Source organism: Notothenia rossii (assembly GCF_949606895.1).
Source record: "Notothenia rossii genome assembly, chromosome: 8".
Classification (NCBI taxonomy): Eukaryota; Metazoa; Chordata; class Actinopteri; order Perciformes; family Nototheniidae; genus Notothenia; species Notothenia rossii.
Window position 1 is genome coordinate 23,080,105 of NC_136906.1, and position 13,083 is coordinate 23,093,187.

Consider the following 13,083-nt stretch of genomic DNA (forward strand, 5'->3'; position numbering starts at 1 on the left):
CCAATGTCACAGGCAGGTCTGAGCCTGGTTTGGCCTGGGAGGACAGCAACATGCTCACAGCCACCAGTGGTTGTCCAACCAAGAGGCACGATTATTAGTTAACAATAGTCTCATCTTAATAAGCCTTAAACTGGTCCAAACACAATCATTTAAGCTTACATGTTGTTAAGACTATCATAAATCTGCAGATCCCCCAGCATAAATGCATTGGAAGAAATCAATAGCAACAGTGTGTCATTATGTTACCTGTTCTTATTTTGGCTCTATGTTTCACTTCTCTACCATGATGGCGAGCAGGACAGCTTTTTCAAGTGACTTGTGATTATTTCAATAATGGATCCCACAAGTATTTGTATTATTATTGTTTTAAATGCTATTATTTAAAATCCTCTATTGCCAGCGCATCACTTGTTGATGGTTTAACACCTCTGCTTACTTGGTGATAATCAGCATCATCCTTGAGAGTTAAGACAGTGCTCAGATGAGAAGCAGCCATCGCCTCGGCTACTCCTCCAGTTTTAGGGGCCCTTTCTTTGATGAAAGTGCAAGGCCCCATGCTAATCCAGGGGCAGTCGGGTCAGGTGTAAATCAGTATCTTAATTGGCCTATCAGATTATCGTAGATGTATCTAAACATAGCTATTGCATTTATGTCTTTACAATAGCCACACCCCAAAAAACATAGAATTATTTAAGAGACACAAAGCATGCCCTGCCCTATGGATGTTGTTTGCACAGTGGCCCACACACAAAGTCCAATCAAACAAACAGAACACCAACTGTTATGTTGCCTCTGTGTGAGTTGATTATTACAGTACGACGACTAAAGAAAACAAGACAGAGCTCTCATCTCTCCAGCATAAAAAAAACAAAGGCATCCACCTTATGGTGCTCTATATGGTAGCGACTGGGTGATTACAGTAGTGGCAGAGGGATAATCTGGATAAGCCAAGCATGGATACTAAAGTCCCACAGAGTGCCACCCCCACCTCTCTAACTCGTTCACCTTGCTCCCCTGCATGAGAGGATTTCCTTATTCACTGAGTAATCATGTGAAATCTATGCACACAGCAGCAGGAGGGAGGCATAGTGAATATGCTCCTCGATGCACGTATTGTCACAAACAAACAGCCAATACAAATCAGTCGCGCACACTGAGAATCTGTGAATGCAGGTTTCTAAATGATGAATGAAGAGGAAAAGAAAGTATAGAGTCATCTGTATCCAGGAGAAAGACATGGGAATACAACTTGTATTCAAGACAAATATTGAATACAAGTTGTTTTGCAGGTGATCTCTGTGGTTCATTCTTCTCAACAAGTAAACTCTCTTGTTAGCTTTTTTTCCTTTGCATTTGCAAAAAGACCCTGAGGCATTTTACTCTGCATTTACACAATTAAGATTACAAGTGTTCTCTTCCTCTTTTTCTCTTCTTTTTGCTGTCAATTGTATGAGAAGGGGACAGAGAAGAGAACATTACAAACACTCCAGGCTGTCTATTTATAAACCTAAAAGCTATACTCATGCTGCCTCATGGCTCTGCTCTGTGCAAAGAGCAGGGATAGCTGATCATGTGGGAATGGAAAATGTGTTTAATGAGGTTTGATGGTGATGCCACACACCCTGATGAGCTGTGGTGACACTAAACAATGTATTTGCACAACATGCACACATCACCCCCCCTTGCCTCTTTCTGACAGTGTATACTTAACAACATGGATAAATGCCTCAAAGCTGTTCAAAGCAAGAAGAGTGAAGAAGGCAGGATCTAATAGTCAGAGATTTTGAGCAAGTGGAAACCCTTAACCCCTTTATTTAGATTTATAGGTGGAGAATACCGTCATGGACCTTTTCCCACTTAACCTCCCAGTTTAAAGGGCCCTATTATGCTATATGCTATAAAAAATTTAGGTTCATATTTGTATTTTTTGCCTCTACTGGGACATCTTTCCATGCTTTAATGTTCAAAAAGGTATATATTTTCGCTCATACTGCTGATCTGCAGCACCTCTTTTCACCCTGTCTGAAACCAGAGCCCAGCTCTGCTCTGATTGGTTCGCTGGCCGGCTCTGTTGTGATTGGCCAACCGCTAAGAAATGTCCCGCCCCTTAGCCTATCACGTACAATGGGTTGGAGCCCTAGCCAATAGAAACACGATGTTATATAGTGATGTCATTATGTTACAGAAATAACAAAGAGTGAGCTGTCTTCAACCAAAAAAAAAGGGGGGAATGAATCTTGATCTAGATTAACACCCTTTATCTGATCATCATCTGACAGCAGAAAGACTTTCTACCAAAGGTGGATTTCAAGTTGTTCAAGGGGTCAAATTAATACAAAAACGTATTCATTTGTACAGACAATACTTAGATTAGTCGGCATGTAGTGGGAGTTGATGGGTGTTATTGATGTTGGAACAGCTCATCTGAGAGCCATGTAGTCAGATAGCTGCTGTGGAGCAGATGAGATCACAAAATCAAATAAAGGAGAACAGCTCCACAAATCCCAACACTGACTTTGCATTATATTACGCCAGTGCCTCTAAAAGCAAGGATGGAGAGTATTTACTGCCCATCAGTGTTGGTTCATAAAAATAATGAAGTGTACATGATAAAAAAGTGCAGATAATGCAGCAAAACATACCATCTGGGGGGGGGGGGGGGGGGGGGGGGGTTTGATCCTTCAGCTCTATTTCTTCTCTAATCTAGCACACTTTAATCCACACATACATAAATGAGACATGAACATCAATAATTGAGAAATCCTTGTGTCATCATAATCATTTTTTAATCAAATGCTCCTTTCTGTAATCTTGCACAGATGTTAGCTCTTTCCCCAGACACAAGGGAGCATCCATGACCTAAATCAGTCGAACAAAACACAAGCATACATGGCACATGTCACACACTCTCATGCTTACAAGGGGCATGAATAATGGAATGCACAAACAACTGAGGAACATTGCTTGTGTTGTTGTTCTGCTTCTCCTGCGTTGACAGTGTAGATGCATTTTTTAACATTATTAATTAACTTAATTTAATGTAGTGTTTTTGTACCTGATATTATCTAATGCCTCTTACTGCCAATATAGGTGTTTATTTATATGGGCCATCACTTATATACCAATGTGTCTCATCTATTAAGCTTGAACATGGAAGTGGAAGCAACAGCTATATTTCTTACAGCAACAAAACTGTTTTAGCTGCATTGTTGTTCAAAATCAGTGGTTTTGCTAAAATAAGCCATCCATAAAACATACATCTAGCTTCAATACATTAAAGCTTCAATATGTCCTTCTCTTATGGAAATAACAATAAATAAGGCCTATCAATCATCATCAGTGAATGACCCTATATGACCCTGTGGCTGTTTGTTAGAAATCGCCTTCATCATCTGTCTTCTTCCTCTTGACACTCACACACAAACATATGTTCTATATAAATTCACTTAAAATGTTTATATTTATTTTGCACTTAAGTTCTGCAAATGAGAAAATAGTATAAAAGTATAGCATTTACACAAGAGTATCCAAAATGACCAAAAATCTAAATATGTTGAGATTGTTAACAACAAATGACGTGCCTTTTGCAATATTGGCCTGCTCACTTACACAATTGATACTGGTCTTTTAACTAGAACCCCATGATTGCCGGCTCTTGAGTAAGTATCCAATATCTATTCAGTTTTTCATATTATTTGCACGGGTGTTATGCCATGCTGAGGCATTGAAGCTATTCATGTCTTCTGTCTTCCTGGTCAGCTAAATTGTAAATGCGTGTCTATCAGCCTCCCCCTCACTCGGGAACTCTCTCCCCAGCCACGTCAGATCTGCCAACACTCTCACATCATTAAAAACAATCCCTCAAAACTCACCTTTTCACTCTTGCCTTCAACTCCTAATCCACTAACCCCTCGCCCTTATCCCACCTCGCTTAGCACTACCTTTTGTTGTTATTTTTGTTTTACTTGCTTGTAAAGCGCTTTGAGCACCAGGAAAAGCGCTATATAAATATAATGTATTATTATTATTATTATTATGTATTATTAATGACTCCCAGTCTGGACACTGACCTAGTGAACTGACTTAACCTCAACTACAAAGTATTTGAGGCTACATATCGGGTCCCTTTCCTGTAGCAAGTTACCTTAAAGCAAGGTTCAATAACATCTTATGTTCCCGTCTGTTTCCTTGGATAAAGTTGCCTCCTCAGGTTCCAGGATTGTTTGCCTCAATTAAGTTTTGGGTTGTGAACATGATGCTGAGGACTGAAGCCTCAAAAGTGAAGTTCTTTAAACTGCCACCAAGTTTTAAAGGTCTGACAAAGTTTGCACACGATATGAAAGGTCATCATCAAATTAGCCATATCCATGTATAACTAAATAAATACTTTGCACTGTGCATACTGAGAACTTCAATATAGGCAACATTTACTTTGATTAAAATAGATGTGAAGTTATGCATGGTGTTAACAGTAACACATCTCCTCATTCATTGAAGAGTTTTTAATAGTTCAAAGGGGGCATTTAAGGACAAGTGAATTTAGTTTTTCGTATATGATAAAGTTGGTCATAGGGTCAGTGTTACTGTAGATGCCACTCTCCAGGTTGACACATGCTGTCATATGGCTGTGTGCTTAATCAGCTTCCTGGTCACTCAGTGGGTGATGAACTGACGTGCCTTCAGAAGTAGGCCAGCAGGTCAGGCGTTTTAGGGTCACAACCCCACTGTGGGATTAGTGTGGGGAAACAAATTGCTAAAACTCTGCAAACAGAGTTTTGAATAAACGTCGGTGCCACACAGACACGTATCACTACAATAGAAGTAAACAAAGGACACGGTTTTGAGCGTATCTGCAGGCACTTATTGACTCTAGCGTGACTATTACTGTGCTGCAGAAAAATGATTCAAGATGGTTTAAGATCATTGCTCACAATGTTTGTGCGCTAAAACAAACCATCTTTCTCTCTTTGAATATTCAATCATTCACATGATACGAGTTCCCTTTCAGGCACAGATGAAGCCATTCGTTCCCATGAGAGATCAAGCATGACTCGGGGCCCACAGGCATTAATAAAACACAAAGGAGGTTGAGCCATGTAACTTTTCCAAAACCATTATTACAAAAAAGTCAGCAATCAATAACTCACCAAATGACAAATCCAAGCTTGTAAACCATCCTATAAACTCTCACTTAATGAAACAATTTAACTGAGGCGCACCCGCATTTCAATGACATTCATATTTCAGGACTTAAAGGCACGGACAGATTCAAGTACTCTTGGACTCATTTTGGGGTTAAGATTCTTGCTGAGAACACACTGATGCTAGTTTAGAGGAAAATTACTTCTTCTAACTCAGAATCCCAAAGTGCTGTAGGCAATCCAACGAAAAGGGCAGCTTGCCAGTCGCTCATTGCTGACTTTGGCTGACCTCAGAGCTACTGAACCTTAGCTGGATGTGTGTCCCCAGCGTAACAACATGAATCAAGCCAAAGGACAAAAGATGTTGTGTAACCCTAACATAATTAACCCGTTGGCTTGAGATTAATGCAAAGTAGCTTCTAGACATGGAATAAAGTTTGGTATTGAGAGCACTACAAGCCAAACAGCATCTTGCTCCTGTTGCAAAATGTTGCTTGCACAGGGGCATTATTAAACTATGAGAAAATAATTAATCTGAAGCATTCTGTTCTGAGTTGACTTGTGGCTTCACAAAAGTCGTGGGAAATCAAGCGTAGACTTTCTTTTCTGATTGGTGACTTCTCTCATACAGTATGGCTTAGTGCAAGCTTGCTTTTGGGCAGTGAGGCTATTCTTCTTGTGTCACTGCGATAATAACCCAAGGTCTTATCATGCTTCTCTGCGTCTGCAAGGGTAGACCGTCATCCTCCTCCCACTTACTTGCTGCGTTGAAAGGAAGAATTCAATCAAAGTTAGTCTAAGTGACGGATACATGGAGGATATAAGGATCATTTAAAAGAGAATAGGGAAACTGCTGATCACACCCTGCATTTCATTTAATCGTTTATATGAATCGGGACACTGCACATTGATGAATACTTTAAAACTAAATAATGCTTACAAGTGTAAATGAGCCTGATTTTAGCTTTGAGCTCATTTCTATCCGCAGTCCCTTCACATGATACAGCATATAAGAAAATGACATTTAAATATACATAGCAAAAATATATACATGATATGCAGGAAGAGCATGAGCAGCATACAAGCATTTATCACATGGCGGTACAATGTAGCAGCTACGACATATAAAGTGCAAGATAAGATAAAAGTGCTGCATAAAGTGCAGAGGAGATACCCCTGTGTTAAAGTGCATTTAGCGGTGATTACACGTCTGTTTGTTGCTCAACCATTCTTTAAGTTGTCTTTTAAAACTATTGAGAGTGGGACAATCCCGTATCTCAGTTGGGGGGCTATTCCACAGTGAGCTGCCTGGAAAGTACATTTTGTCCAAAAGTTGTCCGTCTACGGTGGACTTCACAGTCTCCTCTGGTTTCTGACCTAGTGCAGCGTTCAGTGTGTTTTTTGTGGATGAATTCCCCTAAGGGAGGGGGGGCCAGTCCATGTAAACATTTATAAAAAAAAACACGTACTTTCAAGACTTAAAATTGTCAAAACTCAAGAAATTGTGTTTTTCAAGGATGGTACAGTGGTGGTATGAATTTGGCTTTCTGTCAAACACCTGGATAGCTCTCTTGTACAGTTGTTCTATGGGTTTCAGGTGTGTGGCGCACGCAAACGACCAGTTTGTAAAACAGTATTCAATATGGGATAGAATCCTACAGTGGAGGTATGACTTTGCAGCATTGACAGTTAAAGGTGGGGTATGTAATTTTGGAGAAACCAGCTCGAGTGCGCTAGAATTAGAAAATACACAACCGGAAAAAATCTGCCCCTTCCTTCAGACTTCCTTTCAGAGCCCCTCCTCCAACACACACGAACGCACACTGACCAATGAGGGCACGAGATAAGTTTGTGCACAGATGGAAGGCTGACAGGCAGGTAGGCCATCCAGTTACTTTAGCCGGGCCGGCTAAAATGATTGGACGTGCTTTTTACAGTACTACGGCTTCCACAGATGACATTTTTTTATGTATTTATTGTCAAAGCATTTAATATATCCATTGCTATCGGGATGTTAAGAGCATTCTAGGGAATATAGGCGTGTGGTGCAGTGGGTTGAGCGTTGGTGTTCGGATCAGGGGGTCACAGGTTCAAACCCCACTGCAGTCAGCATGTCGTTGTGTCCCTGGGCAAGACACTTCACCCCAAATTGCTCCTGTGGGGATTGCCCACAGTATTGAGTTGCTTTGGATAAAAGCGTCTAACAAGTGACATGTAATGTAATATAACAAAAAGTGTTTCTGAAATAAATGACATACCCCACCTTTAAGAAACTGGCTTACTGCAGGAGGCAGTTGATTAAAATCTAATGTGTGTATTGTGTGGGGCGGGCAGTGATCATGGGACAGGCCATACTGTGGATGCCAACAATCAGCACGCTATTCGACAGATGGATCAGAGCACTGCTGGCCTAAGAGCTCATGGTCACGTGACCAGTGGATTAGCGTTAGCCCAACTGAAAGGGGGCAGAGGTTAGGGTGCTTGTCACCACACACTTCCTGATCACTTCCCTTACAATGTGTTTCCCTTTCTCTTTCACTCCGAACCTCATCTCGTCACATCACATTACATTTGGCTGGCACTTTTATCCATTAACCCCTGTTTGTCATATATTTGACCTCCTTGTGTCTATTAACCTGATACAATGTTATATTTTGCTGCATGTACCTTTGAAGTTCTTGACAAATATCTGAGGGGAATTTCTTCTTCTTTGTTTTTAACTTGTGATGTATCATTTTGTAAACCACTTTGAGCTGCATGTGTTGTATGAAAAGTGCTATATAAATAAAGCTTTATTATTATCATTATTATTATTATCTTGTATAATCTTTTATCTGTCCATAATGTCCTCCTGTGTTCAGGCGGAGAAGAGGCCCCATGCTTAGTACTTTATTAGGGCGTACGTGATTGTGGCACCTTTGACTCCTGGCTCAGTCAGATCAAAACCGCTGCTCTAATCGGCTCACTTCCAGCTACTCATGATGTCAATGCTTAAGAACATGTCTCCTGTACTGTTCTCCCCCCTCCACCTCCTACTTACAGTACTCTTCAACCCTCCAAGGCTCGCTGAACTCTACACTTGTCTGGCAGCAGAGACTGAACAAGTGAGAAGCACAGACTAGTTTAAGCCCTGCAGTGAGCACATGGCACAGTAAGGCTTAACACATTGGGTTCCCCTATGTCCCCTGTTGATACTCCTCCAGCATCTGGGTCTTTCTGTCAGGAACAAAGTGTGCCCGCCAGTTCTGGGCTGACCAGCTTGCCATGTTCCCACGCAGACCCAAAACTCCCTCGTTTTCACAGAAAGCTAGAAAAGCCCAGCGTTCTCTTGCACCATGCACCGCAGCGACAGAGGGAGCATTCAGCGTAACGTGGCCAACAGGGTAACATTCTAAATGTCACTGACCGGTATTTCCTGCAGATTACAGCTTGAATATATGTTGAATCGATTAAGAGAGCTGACATGCAGAAAATGAGCGATAGATTGAGATATAGAGGGAACTGATAAGAAAAAAGAATCAGTCCATAAAAGGGGCAAAAGGTGATTCAAATTGATATGTCCAAAACCAAAGTATTACGCTTTAATAAGAAAGAAAACCTGCAGCATCTGTAAATGAAAAAATGATCAATTACCTATCAACAAACTAACTTTTTGGACAAAGTTCGGCACACCAAACGACACATCGCCGAGACAAACAGAAAGGTGTCAGCAAACTAACCATTTGTATTGCTCAGTGAAGGGGAAGGACTCAGACAGTAGTAATATCTCATCCAAAGCTTTCCCACAGAAGCCTCAAGAGGAGACATTACCACAGTGGGCAGAGGGCGTTATCACAACACGCAGTTCTCACATACAAGGAGCCAAAGGGGACTGAGTCAATGCCAGCTCCACAGTAGGTTTTAAGAAGAACTTCCCCCGGATTCTCGAAAGGACGACACACAATTCTTATCGGTGCAATTCAACATTTATCAGGCAACAAAATGGCAAAGGATGCATATCACAAAGGTACAGGTAAGCTTATCTTTACACAGAAGCAGAGCATCAAAGCGTCAGTGACATTTCAATTCTGTTTGTAAGCACAAACACCCGGGTCTTTATTCTGTGAGTCGTGAGTCACAGATTTGACACCTTCGTGTTGACCTTCATGAACCATCATTTTATGCTTTTTTCAGATATCAACAAGCCAATGTAAAGCAACCAAGCATATGCTCTTTTATAGTGAAGCTCAACGAGGAGATAAATGGCACATAATTAATCACAACAACCAAACGTACTCCTGTTCTACTCCATTCCTTTCGTAATAACGATTCAGCTTTTGTAAGATAATGATCATGACGGAGCTGGCATTTACAGTTGCTTAGTTTCTGATTTATTCTTCTTCTCTTTTTAAAGTGTAAAATGACTACAGTATAAAGACCTTGTGTGTGTCTGTGTGGAGCTCTAGAAGTGAGATAATGCAAACTTTTAGTCACATTTTTGGACATCTCCTGTCGTACCATAGTGCAAGTGTATTTATGGTATTCAGGACTGAGTGACTCTTTTGTTCTTTGTGGTTGTTTTTTTGTTTTAAATTGTGTAACATCACCACAATGTTCAAATATTCGCGCTATTTGAATTAGAAGTCACCTTGAAATAATCTTATTATTCAAATACTATCTGGTACTAACTTGTGGAATGGAACAAAACAACATTTGTAATAGCAGAAGATCTAGACGAGTGAGCAGTAAAATGCACCCGTTGAAGTGTTGATATAAAAGCAGCAGCCAGTTTTATGTTACAGCTGGCTTAGGTGGAAAAATAAACTACTGCATAGTTGAAACTAAAGTAAAGCATTCGTTTTGTGTGTCTGCAAGTCTTTATCTGAAAGTTACAAGAACTGTCAGAGAAAAGTCATGGAGTACAAAGTACAAGATTTCGGTCTGAAATATAGAGTAAAAGCAATTCCATAAAATGGATATTCTCAATTGAAGCAGCTCAAAACTGCACTTAAGTACAGCAAGATATAAACATGCCAGAACCAGAGTGCCCGAAACAAAAGCTCCCTGCCAGGCTGTCAAACTTCTGAAGCATGCTCATTAAGGCATTATTAGACTCCCGTGGGCTCTATAAAACGTATACTGGTTATCTTTTTAGTCCTATTTCACCTTGACTGAGACGTAATGATTCTCTATGTAGGTTATTGGAGTGCTGCCAGACTGGGATGGAGGGTTTCCCCTATAGAACAACTTGTATATTTTAGAAAGCTCCCAGTGAGTCAGTGTTATTTACAGCAGTGACAGTGCGATACGGGGGGAAACTCAGTCCGTTAACATGACTGAATAACTATAACAGGGACCTGCCTGTTGATTCAGCTTAATAAAATCACAAAAGAAAAAGTAACAGAAATGTTACTACGTGCACGCGGGCTGTATGGTTTGAGCGCGTGCAGACGGAGCCGCACTCAGTTTGTTTACAAAGCGCTGTCAGAACAATGTTTCGCAACGGGGACGGTCACCTCTTCCCACAAAACAACATTTGAAACACGGTCAAAGTGTGACACTCACCTCTGTGGAGCGACTGAACACTAGCGGTCCGTTTTGCATAAAATGCGGCGAAAAGCCTGCAGCGACGTGAGCGACCTCCAGCAGGAACCTCTCTGACAGTCCGTCTGTCAGCCTGTAGTTTCCAACTCTCTCTCCCCACCTCTCTCCGATAAACCGCCCACTTCCGGTGCTTCTTCAATGTGTGAGTGAGAAACACTTTCTCTGGATTTCTGTCCTGCTGATGATGGATGATTTTTCTCTAGCTGGAATCAGACTGAAGGAGGTGTTAATTACAATAACAGCCACATTTTGTATTCGCTCTTTGAATATACATGTATGTTTTGCTCTTGTACTTCTTTGAAGAACTAGGTTGTCTGATCCCAGTGGATTCTGAACGCATAATCGTTAGGGTCTTTTCTTTTGGAAACTAACAAATAACTTTAACTGATACTTTCATCAAGCCAAATCACATAATAATGATAATAATAATAATAATGATAATAATAATAATAATAATAATAATAATAATAATGATGATAATAACAATAATAATAATAACAATAATAATAACACTAATAATAATATTAGAAGAAAAAGAATATGCATTATTGATTATTTACTACTAAATTAAATGAGTACCAGTATTTTCTGCAGGTTTCTGACTAGCTTCTCTGTGCCAAACGTTGAATGAAAATAAAGTAGAATCTATTGTACAGCACAGTACAGTCGTTCAATAATGTCTATTAAACTCATTGCATCTACTAAATGTGTTTCACTCAATCTGGAGAATAGTGACACCTTCTGGTACTAAACTAAACTTAATTCACGGCATTAATAGAGGAAATGTGTTGTTGCTTTTACATGTTAAACCTGCCACGATGTATAGGTCAATGTGTGCAGCTAAGAAGAGAGGTATATAGGCCTATTGCTATTTGGGATAAAAAAAAACAAAAGAGAGAAAGGAAACAGCAACCATGTGGAGCCATGTTGAATGTTGAAGAAAGGTAAGAAAGGAATGTTCACTTCTTCTGTTATAATGTTACTCTTGACTTTTGACCAAAATCCAAATTGTGCTTGTAAGAAAAAGTACTTTTATCCTTGACTTTAGTCAATCAATTGAAAATACTTTACTGTTTGTTTAAGGATAAAACAATTGGAGAAGTATTATAATATATGATGTAATGTGTTTACCAGCTTTGTAAAAATAAAAGCCTACAAAGCAACAACTACTCTGTCAAAGCTTAGTAAAAATGAGTCCGTAGTAAGATGTACCCAAGTGTTTTCCCTTGTAGACATGACATGTGTTACAGATAGCCTACTGTGTCTAGAGAAACCAAAGCAAAATATGAGGAATCTCGGGTTGTTGATGACCGTAAATAATTAAAAAAGTCCGCTATGATGCAGAAAAACTATAAATAACTTCATTTCCCGCATCTATGTCAAAAAGTCCTCATCAGTCACACACACACACACACACACACACACACACACACACACACACACACACACACACACACACACACACACACACACACACACACACACACACACACACACACACACACACACACACACACACACACACACACACACACACACACACACACACACACACACACACACACACACACACACACACACACACACACACACACACACACACACACACACACACACACACACACACACACACACACAGCACCCTGTTGAAGCTTCAATGATCCTGCAGATTGACTGGCTGTGAGCCAACTGAAGGGTGACAGTTGCTTCCTCAGACAGCTGAGTCAGCAGCTGCTGCCGGTAATAGCTGTTCCTCTCCACGCCCCTCTTCCTCTCCTCAAACCAGTCTGTGTTCCCTGCCTCTCACAGACTAACAGAGGCAACCAGGGCTCAGAGAGAGCTGTAGATCAGGCCAGAGGTCCGGGAATGCACAGACGGCTGCCTATACTGTCCCTGTTTGTTTAGCTGCAGGCTTTATCTCAGCTGTCACATGCTCTCCAAGGACTCATGGGAAACCACTGCAGCTGATCACATCACGGTACAGCTGGAGATGTAGTGAAACTGAAGTGAACAGATACAATATGGGGGTTTCCGGTCAGGGAAATCTCATGGCTAGAGACATTGTTATTTCTTTGAATTGAAAAAGGAAGTGGGATGACGTCACATTTTATGCATGAATGAACTGTAATATCCAAATCACTGCATTATACAACATGAATTGGCTAAAATGACCTCCTGCTTTACAACAACACTAAATGACACCTGACAACAAGGTTTGTCACACATTTTAAGTATACATATTTTAGCCGAACTAACCATAGGTTTCGCACTCTTGTAATTTCACTTTACACACGTTAATTCATGGGATATTTACTTTTTTATTTTAATTCAATTGAAAATGCCAATAAAAAAGAAACAT

General features: G+C 40.4%; 1 protein-coding gene across 4 annotated transcripts in view; it reads right to left on the minus strand.

Annotated features, from left to right (window-relative positions):
• Positions 1-10,842, minus strand: part of stat5a (signal transducer and activator of transcription 5a) — a 56,167-nt gene extending 45,325 nt beyond the window's left edge. For 3 of the 4 annotated variants that reach the window (XM_079642690.1, XM_079642688.1, XM_079642691.1), the window contains exon 1: positions 10,686-10,842. The gene's annotated coding sequence lies outside the window, so the exon portion shown is untranslated. The remainder of the gene's footprint in view (positions 1-10,685) is intronic. The other variant, XM_079642689.1, reaches the window with a different exon arrangement.
• Positions 10,843-13,083: the final 2,241 nt, after the last annotated feature.